Source organism: Pelophylax lessonae (genome assembly GCF_965119305.1).
Source record: "Pelophylax lessonae genome assembly, chromosome: 12".
NCBI classification, from domain to species: domain Eukaryota; kingdom Metazoa; phylum Chordata; class Amphibia; order Anura; family Ranidae; genus Pelophylax; species Pelophylax lessonae.
Window position 1 is genome coordinate 192,415,409 of NC_138779.1, and position 12,785 is coordinate 192,428,193.

At 44.5% G+C, this 12,785-nt stretch overlaps 1 protein-coding gene across 1 annotated transcript in view; it reads right to left on the bottom strand.

Annotated features, from left to right (window-relative positions):
- The window catches only part of CIC (capicua transcriptional repressor), a 265,107-nt gene that overhangs the window by 197,433 nt on the left and 54,889 nt on the right, over positions 1 to 12,785 (bottom strand). The gene's annotated exons all lie outside the window — the stretch shown is intronic.

The window sequence follows — 12,785 nt, forward strand, 5'->3', positions numbered from 1 at the left end:
ATTTATAAGGTAGAGGAAGTACCTACATACAGGGAGCTTTGCATTTTTTGGAAGCTGATCGCTCTCCCTATGCTTATGCGACAGAGGAGGAAAGCTATCTCCATTCATTGGAATGAGCCCTTGCAGCTGAGCAAGAAAGACGCATCGCTTTTGTATTAAGAAGAGCACTGCATGTCAGATCAGACCAGTGTGTGACATCACTCTAAGGGGGGGGAAACGCCCTACCTACTTTAAAGCATACCTGTTGTGATTAACATTCAGGCAGAGCTGCTGATTGGTCAGCTCTGCACAAACCCCAGCCCCTTAGCCCCTTTAGCAAAGACCATATAACCAATGTTGGTCACATGACCGGCTGCAGCAGACAGCCCGGAGTACCTTTTTTTCCTGGAAATATATTTCAGAGCTGCGAGTCTCCATTATATGTGCAATGGAGAACTATCATTACTAAAGCTTTAGCTTGCATTTTCAGTACAGGTCCACTTAAACCCGGAGCACAATGGCAAGCACTACTGTCTTACAGCGCTTCAAGTCCTTCCAAGGATGCGATCTTCTCCACCAAGCGTCTACGAAGGGGAAGGGGCTTCAAGATTGGTGCCGATTTTCCCATTTGCCCGATCGTTTTTTTACCCCCTTCGGCTAGACTGCGCAACGGTCATCTCTGGTGCAGCAAAAAACTGTCCCTGTAGTGTGCGAATATATGACGGTGGCAGGGACAATAGAGTGTAAGCTCCTTTGGGGGAAGGGATTGAGATGAATGGTTCAATGTTCTCCGCCAAACACTACACCATAAACGTCAGCACTATATAAATGAGTAACACTGATGAGCAAGATCATACATGTGACACTGCGGCAGCTCGGGCACTTATGTTTATAGCAACACGGCATTAAACGGGATTCCCCTTTAACAAGGTGTAATCGTTTCCTTCATCAGCACCCACTATAAATAGATATCCAGACATCTACACCCACCAATGAGAACAGAGACATGGTGTGAGAAGGACAAGTGCAGACATGTTAGCACACAGAGATATGCTTCCCCTCCCCCGGATCCTCGTACATGCCAAGCAAGGTGGAAATGCACGATACGACTGCCAGCAGTGGCGGCAGCGCAGCGGTTAAAGGCTGGATTGTTATGAAAGCAGCACGGCACGTATGACAGGGTGCATGTGTCACCAGTAACATGCTCTGCAATATCATACGCAGCGACATGCCCCGACACATCACCGATCGCACTTGCACACATGTATTTCATGCACGGAGACACATATACCTGGCAACAGGAAAGGTGGACAATGAAAGATGGCCACCTTGGCTTCTGCGATGGTGGCGGCACACGCGTGACGCTTTGCTGAAAATGGCTTAATAAGACTGTAAAGACGATTGACTGGCAGCGGTGTGTCTCCATAGCTTGGTGCTTCAAATAATAAAAAAACCTACGGGGAGGACTACATTACCGGGATCTACTACCCCCCGGCATCCTCTCGCTTATGGCATCTGTGGGCAAAATGTACCTGCAGAGCTGACCGGTGTGGGCTAGAGAGCAGGCACTGCAAACAAAAAAACTGGCGTGGAGGTGGAACGCAGTCACTGATACTGCATATTAAAAAGCGCATCGGTCACATGTGAAGCATGTGATCGCAGTATTGTAGTGCAAGTTGAAACAAAGTAGAAAACGCCTTTTTTATTCTTAATTTGGCGTTAACATTGCTGAGTAATTAGCTGTGAAAAATCTGTGCGTTCGTGCCTGCTATTTAAATCTCTGGATTTGTAGTAGAGGAAGGCATGGAGTCAGGTGACTGGGCTAACGGCTGTTTGCTTAGACATTGCAAACAGTTATTAATAAATCCTGAACCCAGAGTCAGTTTAAGGCCCCTTTCACAGTTATGCAACTTGTCCTGCGATTTGGGACTGCAAAATCGCATTACAAGTCATTCTCCATTTTTTCCAATGAGTACCGTTCATATTTGTGGGGCTTGAAGTCACACCGACTTCAAAGTTGTCCCTGCACTACTTTGGCCCGATTTTAATGCGTTTTTAGGTCCAAAGACATAGGCATTGCCTTAAGCCCATTCAAAAGCTCATCAAAATTGCGTCAAAATTGCATCACAATCGCGGCAACAAAATTGCGGCAAAATTGTGCGACTTTTAAGTCGCACAAGTGTGAAAGGGGCCTTATACTACACTGTAAAAGTAGCCCAGCGGCTGAAAGACTGGGCAGGTGCATGTTCCTTTAATAAGTGAACTGCTGTATGTGTGACAACTCTTTGGTATTGGGTTTGCTGATAGCTAAATGGGAGGCAGGAAACTTGTTTCTCTCCAGCATCCCTTTATAAATTTGGAAATTATACAGTAAGATCTGTCCAAGTACAGTCCCTGCTATTACCTTTATCAGCCAGAAAGGCTCTTCTGTGCCCCTCTCTGATTTAGTTTCACTTTAACAACGCTCAGTCATTCCATGACTTTATTACTAAGCGCCACCAACTGCCAATTCCTGTTTAGTGGGAGAACCATTCCTCATACCCGGCCTCTGAGGCAGTCCCATTAGTCCCTTGGAGCCCAAACTGCGGGTCCAGGGGGCCACATGCAGCCTTTGTCACTTCTTGGGTGGACCTCGGGACCCCTGAAGACACTCATTGGGGTTTCCCTATTGCACTGATATAGTAGTCATTTCTAGCAGCCGCCTGTAATAGGTCTCAATTCTATGACTCCAGAAGCATTTTCCCAGTTTTTAACAACTCTTATAGCATGTCTGCAATCTCTAACCATTTCTTGTACCATGTCTGCAGTCTCTGACCATCTTTTGTGACAAATCTGCAGTCTCTAACCATCTCTTGTATTATATCCCATCTCTTGTTTTAAATCTACAGTCTCTGACCATCTCTTGTATCTTGTCTGCAGTCTCAGACCATCTCTTGTATTATATCCATAGTCTCTGACCTTCTCTTGTATTATAGCTATAGTCTCTGACCATCTCTTGTATCTTGTCTGCAGTCTCTGACCATCTCTTGTATCTTGTCTGCAGTCTCAGACCATCTCTTGTATTATATCTATAGTCTCTGACCATCTCTTGTATTATATCTATAGTCTCTGACCATCTCTTGTATTATATCTATAGTCTCTGACCATCTCTTGTATCTTGTCTGCAGTCTCTGACCATCTCTTGTATCTTGTCTGCAGTCTCTGACCATCTCTTGTATTATATCTATAGTCTCTGACCATCTCTTGTATTATATCTATAGTCTCTGACCATCTCTTGTATCTTATCTGCAGTCTCGGACCATCTATTATATTATATCCATAGCCTCTGACCATCTCTTGTATTATTATTGCACTCTCTGGCCATCTCTTGTATCAAATCTGCAGTCTTCAACCATCTCTTGTATTATAGTCTCTGTCCATCTCTTATCTTGTCTGCAGTCTCTGACCATCTCTTGTATCTTGTCTGCAGTCTCTGACCATCTCATGTATTATTTCCATAGTCTCAAACTATCTTTTGTAATATTATTGCACTTTCTGACCATCTCTTGTACCAAATCTACAGTCTCTGACCATCTCTTGTATCTTGTCTGCAGTCTCTGACCAGATCTTGTATCTTGTCTGCAGTCTCTTACCAGCTCTTGTATCTTGTCTGCAGTCTCTGACCAGCTCTTGTATCTTGTCTGCAGTCTCTGACCAGCTCTTGTATCTTGTCTGCAGTCTCTGACCAGCTCTTGTATCTTGTCTGCAGTCTCCGACCATCTCTTGTATCTTGTCTGCAGTCTCCGACCATCTATTGTATTATATCTATAGTCTCTAACCATCTCTATTAGTGCACTCTCTGACCATCTCTTGTATCTTGTCTGCAGTCCCTAACCATCTCTTGTATTATATCCATAATTTATACCTATCTCTTGTATTATTTCTGCACTATATGACCATCTATTGAATCAAATCTGCAGTCTGACCATCTCTTGTATTATATCCATAGTCTCTGACCATCCCATCTCCTGTATCATGTCAGCTGTCTCTGACCATCTCTTGTATCATGTCTATAGTCTTTGACTATATCCCATTGTGTGTCTGCAGTCTCGAATAATGATTATTCCCTGAATTTTATATTTGGCCCTTTGGTGATGTCGGGGGCCGCCCATATCAGGGAAGTTGACAACCCCTGCATTGGACAATGGAATAGCAATTGATGGGGCTGAAGCATAAAGTCTGAGGAAATCGGGATCCAGTAACAAAGTGAAACTAAATCAAATCGAGGTAAAGGCAAAATGTGTGTGTGGGTATGTCCCAGTCATCTGGACCTTTTAGAGTGACTTTTTAGCGTGTCTTATAAATGACCGCAAACAAAAAGATAATAGAAGTAGAGAGCAGAGTGCCAGAGAGAAGAACTCATCAGTCTACTGCTTCCCCTTTCACTGTCCAGTCACAGGATGGGGAAGTAACAAGACCTGTAAGTGCTACAGACTTGCGACAGAGAAACATCAGGTCTCCTCTCCTGAAAGGCAGGGCTGTACTGTGTGGCAGAGCTGTGTAAATCTCAGGACTGCATAGACAGCTAAAACAGCTTCCTTATATGCATTTCACCTATGTAATTAGCCGTTTGCCTGGAGCTCGGCTTTAAATTTAGGTCACACAACCAACACGCTTCAGAGCTTAGAACCTTCCCACTTTATCAGGGTTTTCACTACCCATCTCTTTGAATTTATTCAGGTCAGGCAGTCTATGTTCCGCTGGAAAGGTTTCTTATTGCTCCCCACAAGACGTCGGTCTACCTTCATTACACAGAAAAGCTTCTTTATTCCTTTTTGATTTAGTTTCGCTTTAATACTGGATCCCAATTTCCTCTTAACTTTATGAATAAATCGTGTCCACCATTCCATAGTCTAATAGGACTGCCTCAGTGACGAGATATGGGGTATGGCATTCCCACTGGATTGGCTGGTGATGGGTCTTAGTCATGAAGTCATGGAATGGCTGAGCGTTGTTACAGTGAAACTAAATCAGAGAGGGTGCAGAAGAGCCTTTCTGGCTAATAAAAGATAACATCAGGAACTTAGGGTGCCTCCACTTAGGTAGAACTTTTTCGAACGTAAAAAAGGAGAACAGGTTTACTTCTATCCAGGGTAGGACTGGGCTGAGGGACAGGAGGTCTAGGATATGTCAGGTTGGCGGTTTTTTAGGATGATACTTTACAAATCAGACATGGACCAGAGCTGCTCATACAGCCGTGGCCAAAAGTTTTGAGGACACAAATATTACATTTTCACAAAGTCTGCTGCTGCTGCCTTTATAAATGGCAATGGGCATATAATCAAGAATATTATGAAGATTGATCAGAAAATTTAAAATACATTTTAAAAATGAATCCGATGAAAAACATTTCCACTGCATTTGTGAAGAAGGCTTACGGGCACCCAAGAAAGTCCAAAACCTGCCAGGACCGTCTCCGACAGTTGATTCAGATGCGGGATTGGGGCTCCACTAGTGCAGAGCTTGCTCAGGAATGGCAGCAAGCAGGCACGTGTGAGTGCATCTGCAAGCAGAGTGAGGCAAAGACTTTTGGAGGATGGCCTGGTGTCAAGAAGGGCAGAAAAGAAGCCACTTCTCTCCAGGAAAAACATCAGGAATAGACCGATATTCTGCAAAAGGTACAGGGATTGGACTGCTGAGGACTGGGGTAATGTCATTTTCTCTGATGAATCCCCTTTCCGATTGTTAGGGGCATCCAGTAAAAACCTTGTCCAGGAAGGAATAAGTGAGCGCTACCATCAATTCTGTGTCATGCCAATAGTAAAGCATCCTGAGACCATTCATGAGTGGGGTTGCTTCTCAGCCAAGGGAGTGGGCTCACTCACAATTTTGCCTAAGAACCCAGCCATCAATAAAGAATGGTACAAAAACATCCTCCGACAGTAACTTCTCCCCACCATTCAAGAACAGTTTGGTGAGGAACAATGCCTTTTCCAACATGATGGAGCACCTTGCCATATGGCAAACATGATAACTTATGGCGCTTTTCCACTGCATGGAACCGAATGGTTCGGCTCGCTTTTGTGCTTTTCCACTGCTGGTACCGCATGGTACGGTGTAGGAACGGTTCGGTAGGTACGGTATGGTGGTGCTTTTCCACTGCATGGAACCGAACGGTACGGCTCTCAAAAACAGTACCACCTCGATTGTGGTTCCAAGAGGTACCATACCCGGTACCATATCCCACAATCCTTTGCATGCAGTCACTACTAGCCACTGATTGGTCAGAGAATCATTGTTATCCCACCCACTTAACTTTAGTACTACTTTAGTGGAAAAGCAAACCATACCAAACCGTACCGAACCGTTCCAACACCGTACCATGCGGTACCAGCAGTGGAAAAGCAAACCGGTCTAAGCAGGGCCGAGTAGAGCCGAGCCAGTACTTGCAGTGGAAAAGTGCCATAAGTGGCTTGGGGAACAAAATATCGAAATTTTAGGTCCATTGCCAGTAAACCTTAATCCCATTTAGAACTTGTGGTCAATCTTCAAAAGTGGGGGTGAACAAAAGAAAACCCACAAATTCTTACAAACTCCAAGCATTGATTATTCAAGAATGGGCTGACATCAGTCAGGATGTGGCCTAGAAGTTGATTGACAGCATGCCAGGGCGAATTGCAGAGGTCTTGATAAAGAAGGGTCAACACTGCAAATATTGACTCTTTGCATAAACTTAATGTAGTTGCCAATAAAAGCCTTTAACACATATGAAATGCTTGTAATTGTACTTCAGTATACCATAGTAACATCTGACAAAAAGGATCTAAAAAGACAGCAGGCTTTGTGAAAATTAATATTTGTGTCATTCTCAAGTACTTTTGGCGACGGTTGTACAGTCAGAGACTTGGACATTAAAAAGCTATTTCTTTTTAACACTAGCTTCCCTTGTAGCTATGAGATGTTATGGGACCAAAGGCCGAGAACTATAAAGGAAGCCTATGCTGGAATATATGAAATAAAAATTGACCATTGACCATGTCTTTTGGGAACCCCCACCCTTCGCCACGCCCACCAGTCACTGTGGCTCAATGGCACACGTTCTTTACCCCAGAGAAATCTGTCCTGCCATGAAAAGACTTGATTGGGTTAGCTCCAAAGGCCAGTATTCCCCTAACTTTGTCTACGGCCACCAACATTCTGGATCCACAAGAGATATTCCTTCTCTGAGTCTTCACACTCAACTGTTTTATGAACCCCATCAAGCAGCTCTAACTACCAGCACTAGTTTAGGTATCACTGCCCACCACTGGAAACCCTCCAACGCGTTTCGCCAGAATAAGGTTTAATGGTACCGACACAGATTAAGCCCTATTTGGATGAAATGGTTAATGGGAGGAGGGTCTAGATAGACCCTTTGTCTCACTGAACTGCAACTCAATTTTAACATTTGTATCATTTTTTTTTTAATATTTTTGGTGGATGTCTCTATCATCTAAAATACACCTATGATAAAAAATTATAGACCCTTATTTTCTTTCTAAGTGGGCAAACGTACAAAATCTGCAGGGGATCAAATAAATTATTTTCCCCACTGTATGTCATCATAGTTCGGTAAACTATTTCTGTTGCTCACCCGTAGGGAGTGCTGATGAGCATCAATTGGCCCATACCTATTCCCTGAGAGACAGGAAGACTGCGGGCTTGCGAGCAGCAGTTTTCCTTTCATGTCAGTGACCTCCTCTGGAAAACCATTGGTGTCACACAGATAGTCTGGTCTAAAGGGCCATACACACTATAAGATTTTCTGAAGACTTTTTCCTTCAGATTTACCTTTTCTATGTAGTTTAAGGGCCTGCCAGATTGCATACAAATTGAAAGTGTTTAGGTTTGACCTCATATTATATGGTTTTGGTAAATCTAAAGGAAAAAGTCTTCAGAAAGTCTTATAGTGTGTATGGCCCAATAGACACCAAAAGCCACGGCTTCCAAGGCAGCTAAAGAAAGCCAAGCATATCGGAGCTTTGGAGCTGCACATTAGCATTATTCAAAGAGCTGATTATGGTTTTCTAAGGGGAAAATTCTGCTCATCAGAAGTCCTCCTGGTTGAAACCCACTTTAGACGGCACAAAGCATATGATAACGTGCACAGCGCTGTGACCCATAGCAACTATGCAGTAATGACCTCACACAATGAGCTGAAATCCAATACACTATGGCTTATTGCATTGTGGGCTACATTACTGAAGACGCCTGGTGGATTCTGACAACCCACGCAATTTCCAATTCTAGCAACACTCTAATCTTCTCTTACATCTTGAAGAAAAAAAAAAAACCGCGCATTCTGTAAAAAACACAGTTTTTGTTGCGAATAGCAACCGGAAAATTTTTTTAATGTCTGCAGTATAATATTGGAGAATTAAAGGAAGGACAGTGATTGCTAGAGACAGTAGAAACAGTGCCATCTTCCAACACTTATATACAGTGCATCTGGAAAGTATTCACAGCGCTTCACAATGTTTTATTTTTTATTCACATAACCCTCAAGATTGAGCTCAGGTGCATCCGTTTCCACTGATCATCCTGGAGATGTTTCTACAACTTGAATGGGAGTCCAACTGTGGTCAATTCCATTGATTGGGCATGATTTGAAAAGTCACACACCTGTCTTTATAAGGTCCCACAGTTAACAGTGAATGTCACAGCACAAACCAAACCATGAAGCCCTAGGCATTGTTTGTAGATCTCCAAGACAGGATTGTATGGAGGCACAGATCTGGGGAAGGGTACAGAGACATTTCTGCAGAATTGAAGGTCTCAATGAGCACAGTGGCCTCCATCATCAGTAAATGGAAGAAGTTTGGAACCACGAGGACTCTTCCTAGAGCGGGCCACCTGGCCAAACTGAGCGATCAGGAAAGAAGAGCCTTACTCAGGGAGGTGATCAAGAACCCAATGGTCACTCTGGCAGAGTTCCAGGATTTCTCTGTGGAGAGAGGAGAACCTTCCAGAAGAACAACCATCTCTGCAGCACTCCACCAATCGGGCCTGTATGGTGGAGTGGCAAGACGGAAGCCACTCCTCAGCAAAAGGCACGACAGCCTGTCTGGAGTTTGCCAAAAGGTACCTGAAGGACTCTCAGACCATGAGAAACAAAATTCTCTGGTCTGATGAAACAAAATTTTAACTTTTTGGCCCAAATGACAAGCGTCACGTCTGGAGGAAACCAGGCATTGCTCATCACCTGGCCAATACCATCCCTACAATGAAGAATGTGGTTGCAGGATCATGCTGTAGGGATGTTTTTTAGCGGCAGGAACTGGGAGACTAGTCAGGATCGAGAGAAAAATGAATGCAGCAATATACAGAGGCATCCTTGATGAAAATCTGCTCCAGAGCCCTCTAAACCTCAGACTTGGGGGGGAGGTTCATCTTCCAACAGGACAACAACCCTAAGCACACAGCTAAGATAACAAAGGAGTAGCTACAGGAAAACTCTGTGAATGTCCTTGAGTGGCCCAGCCAGAGCCCAGACTTGAACCGGATTGAACATCTCTTGAGAGATCTGAAAATGGCTGTGTGTGACTCCCCATCCAACCTGATGGAGCTCGAGAGGTCCTGCAAAGAAGAATGGGGGAAACTGCCCGAAACAGGTGTGCCAACCTTGTAGCATCATACTCAAAAAGACTTGAGGGTGTAATTGGTACCAAAAGTGCTTCAACGAAGTATTGAGCAAAGACTGTGACTACTTATGTACATGGGATTTTGTTTAATATTTTTATTTTTAATAAATTTGAATTTGAAGATTTCAAACAAGCTTCTTTCACATTGTCATTATGGGGTATTGTTTTTAGAATTTTGAAGAAAATAATGAGTTTAATCCATTTTGGAATAAGGCTCTAACACAACAAAATGTGGAAAAAGTGAAGTGCTGTGAATACTTTCCTGATCCACTGTACCTGGAGATTCAGTGTCCAGTTACTTAAAGGTCCCTTAGATACTTGCAAATGAAAATGCACTCCTAAAATGAATAGAACTAAAACTAATTAAAGCCACTGGAGATTCACACCAATGCATTGTTGTACATGCTGCAGGAGTCGGATCATACAATTGCCTTTTCAGGCCCATAGAAAACAAAATGTGAGCATGCTAAAGCCTATACAAAGTACCATCAGGAAACTGCATGGAAAAAAAGTGTAAACTGGGACTTCCCCAATTCAAGTGCAACCCTCCGCTTTCAGCCCATATAACACCAACAATGCTGTATGTCAGGAGTTTCCAAGTTTTCAGTAGGAGGGCTACATTGAACATTTTCCAGGTATTTGCAGGCCGAAAAAAAGATCCTTTTTTTTTAACAAATGAATGAAATTTAAATGAACGAACATTCATTCATAAAAAACTACTTCATATCAAAAGTCGCCCATCAAATCAGAAGCTCCCCGCCCTTTACTCTAGAGTCACCCCATTGCACATGAAAATTCCAACTTGTACATCAGAGTCCTCAGTCCCCCTGTCCTATCTTACAATCTTCACCAGCGTGGCATAAGGCAGGAGGCCAGGGCAGCCATCAGAAATTTTGGGGCCCCTTACACAGCTTTAGGCCTGGGCCCCCAGGGCCTGACCACCAGGTTACATCCTCACCCTCTGCAGGGGCCTGTGAATGGATATGATTGGCTGTTAGGATGCCAGGCGGTCCTAGCAACCAATAATTTTGACAGCGGTGGCCAGCGGCAGGATGGGAGTCAGGAGCCAGTACAGCGGTTGGCACCAGCGGGAGTCGGAACTAGTTGTCCGTGTAGGGGAGAAAAAGAACAAAAGAGAAGGTGCCAACTTGGAGCCTGGGGCATCCCAAGGGACTGGGCCCCTCAGGACGCCTAGGCCCCCTACATCTGTATGGGCTGTATCTCCCTGATGGTGGCCCTGCAGGAGGCAGAGCAGGTCTGGATAGAGGTTGGAAGGAGGAGCAGGTCATCTTCTGAATATGGGGCTGGCTTTGGATGCTGCCACCCTGGAGAAGTATCCTGCGTTTTCTCAGTGTGGCTTGACTGGTCTCCAGCATCACAGCAACGAATGATGCCGCTTGTCCTGGCGACTCAACATCATCGCCTATTAAGGTGCTGGGGTCAGCCAAACGGCACCATTAAAAACACATGACGCAAATATAGGAGAAGTTGCTGCGAGCTGGATAAAATCTTGTAGCCAGCTAAATAAGGCCCATAAGTCGTAGTTTGGAGACTACAACCATAAGCGAAGGCAATTTGCCACGGACAGGATTTCTCTGACTCTAGAAAAGGTTCCTGCGCTACTTTGGTCCAACTTGGGTGCAATTTCAACACTTGTACAGGCTTCTAAAGAGCATCCAAGTTGGTTCAGGTTGGAAAAAAGTTGCAGGGCAAAGTCGCAGGAGTGTGAACCAATCCTTAAAGTATATTTGCTTGAAAATACACTTTAGGTTCTGGAAAACAAAGCACATTCACACTGCTGGCAGCAAACCATAGGATCTGGATTCAGCAAAACTAAACCAAACAAGGACTCCAACTCTCAGACTTGTAGGGAATGCTGGGCCTTGTAGTTCCACAGCAGCTGACAAGCCCCACTGACTCTTGCAGTGCATACTAGGACATGTAGTCTTGCAGCAGATAAAATCTGCCATCTGCAGGGGGTGTTAGTGAAATCTTATCAACACCCCAAACGCAGTGCGTTTGCCTGCACTGGATCACATGGTACAAAACGACTATGCGATCGGGCTGCAGTGCGGTTCCAAAAATTGGTGCATGCATGACTGCAATGTGGTGTCATTTGAGCCCCTTCAAAATGAAGGGTCTAAAATCGCTCCCCAATGGATTGCATGCAAATTGCACAGGAATGCGGTGCGGTTCCTGTGTGATTCATATGCGATTTACAGTGTGAATCGAGGCTAAAGAGACAATTTTTGCCCTAAAGCTGACAGCCTCTAACTAGCCCACTTTCCACCCTCCTATACTCACCTTCCCTACACTCCCTACCTTCCCCCACCCCTCTGTTGCTGAAGTAGTGATGAAATTCGGGTTTGGGTAAGAGATGGCTTCAAGGTGAATCCAGCTTGTTCATGGACCCACCATACCAATGCGCCTATTCGCCAATCTGTATTATCACCGGCCTGCTCTAAAGTAACAGACAGGTGATCTTGGGTGATTTTTATAGACTAAATATATCTGACCAGATTTGGTCAATGACATCATCCCCCCTGTGTGTTTGCTTTAACACAGCGCCAGGAATCTCTCATTCATTGATGGGAATGTGATGTGCACACATTGGGTTGTCGTGACTGACGATAGATTTTGATTGGCCCTGGATTACATGGAGGTAGATGTAAATTTTCCTCCTTCGCCAGCACCAACCTCCTCTTCTTGTCTATTCCGGGCTTGGGTTTTTCAACCATGTTGATTGCCCAGGCCTGAATTGCTGTTGGTTGAAGGCATCAGCAGACATTGTCACCTAGCCTTGAATGGGCAGAGGGCGCTGTCTCAAAGCGAAGTTCCACCCACATTTTACAATGTCCTCCATGCAGCACTTGTGTGCATCCTAAAAATGAATTGCCAATTATTTTTTTTTCCTATTTTATTTACATTATTTATAGAGCAAAATCTCTTCACTTCCTCCTTATGCGGCCGCGGCGAACTACGTCATTTCCGGCTTTGCATTGGCTCTAGGGAGAGGAGTGTCCTCAATCCCAGTAGTCAATGGGCTATGGAAACCTGGACTTCAAGCTGTGGAACTTGCTTACAACGCATTGCGCATGCGCAAAATCCCAGAAGAGGGACACTGCGGCTTCAGATGCCCACACCGCA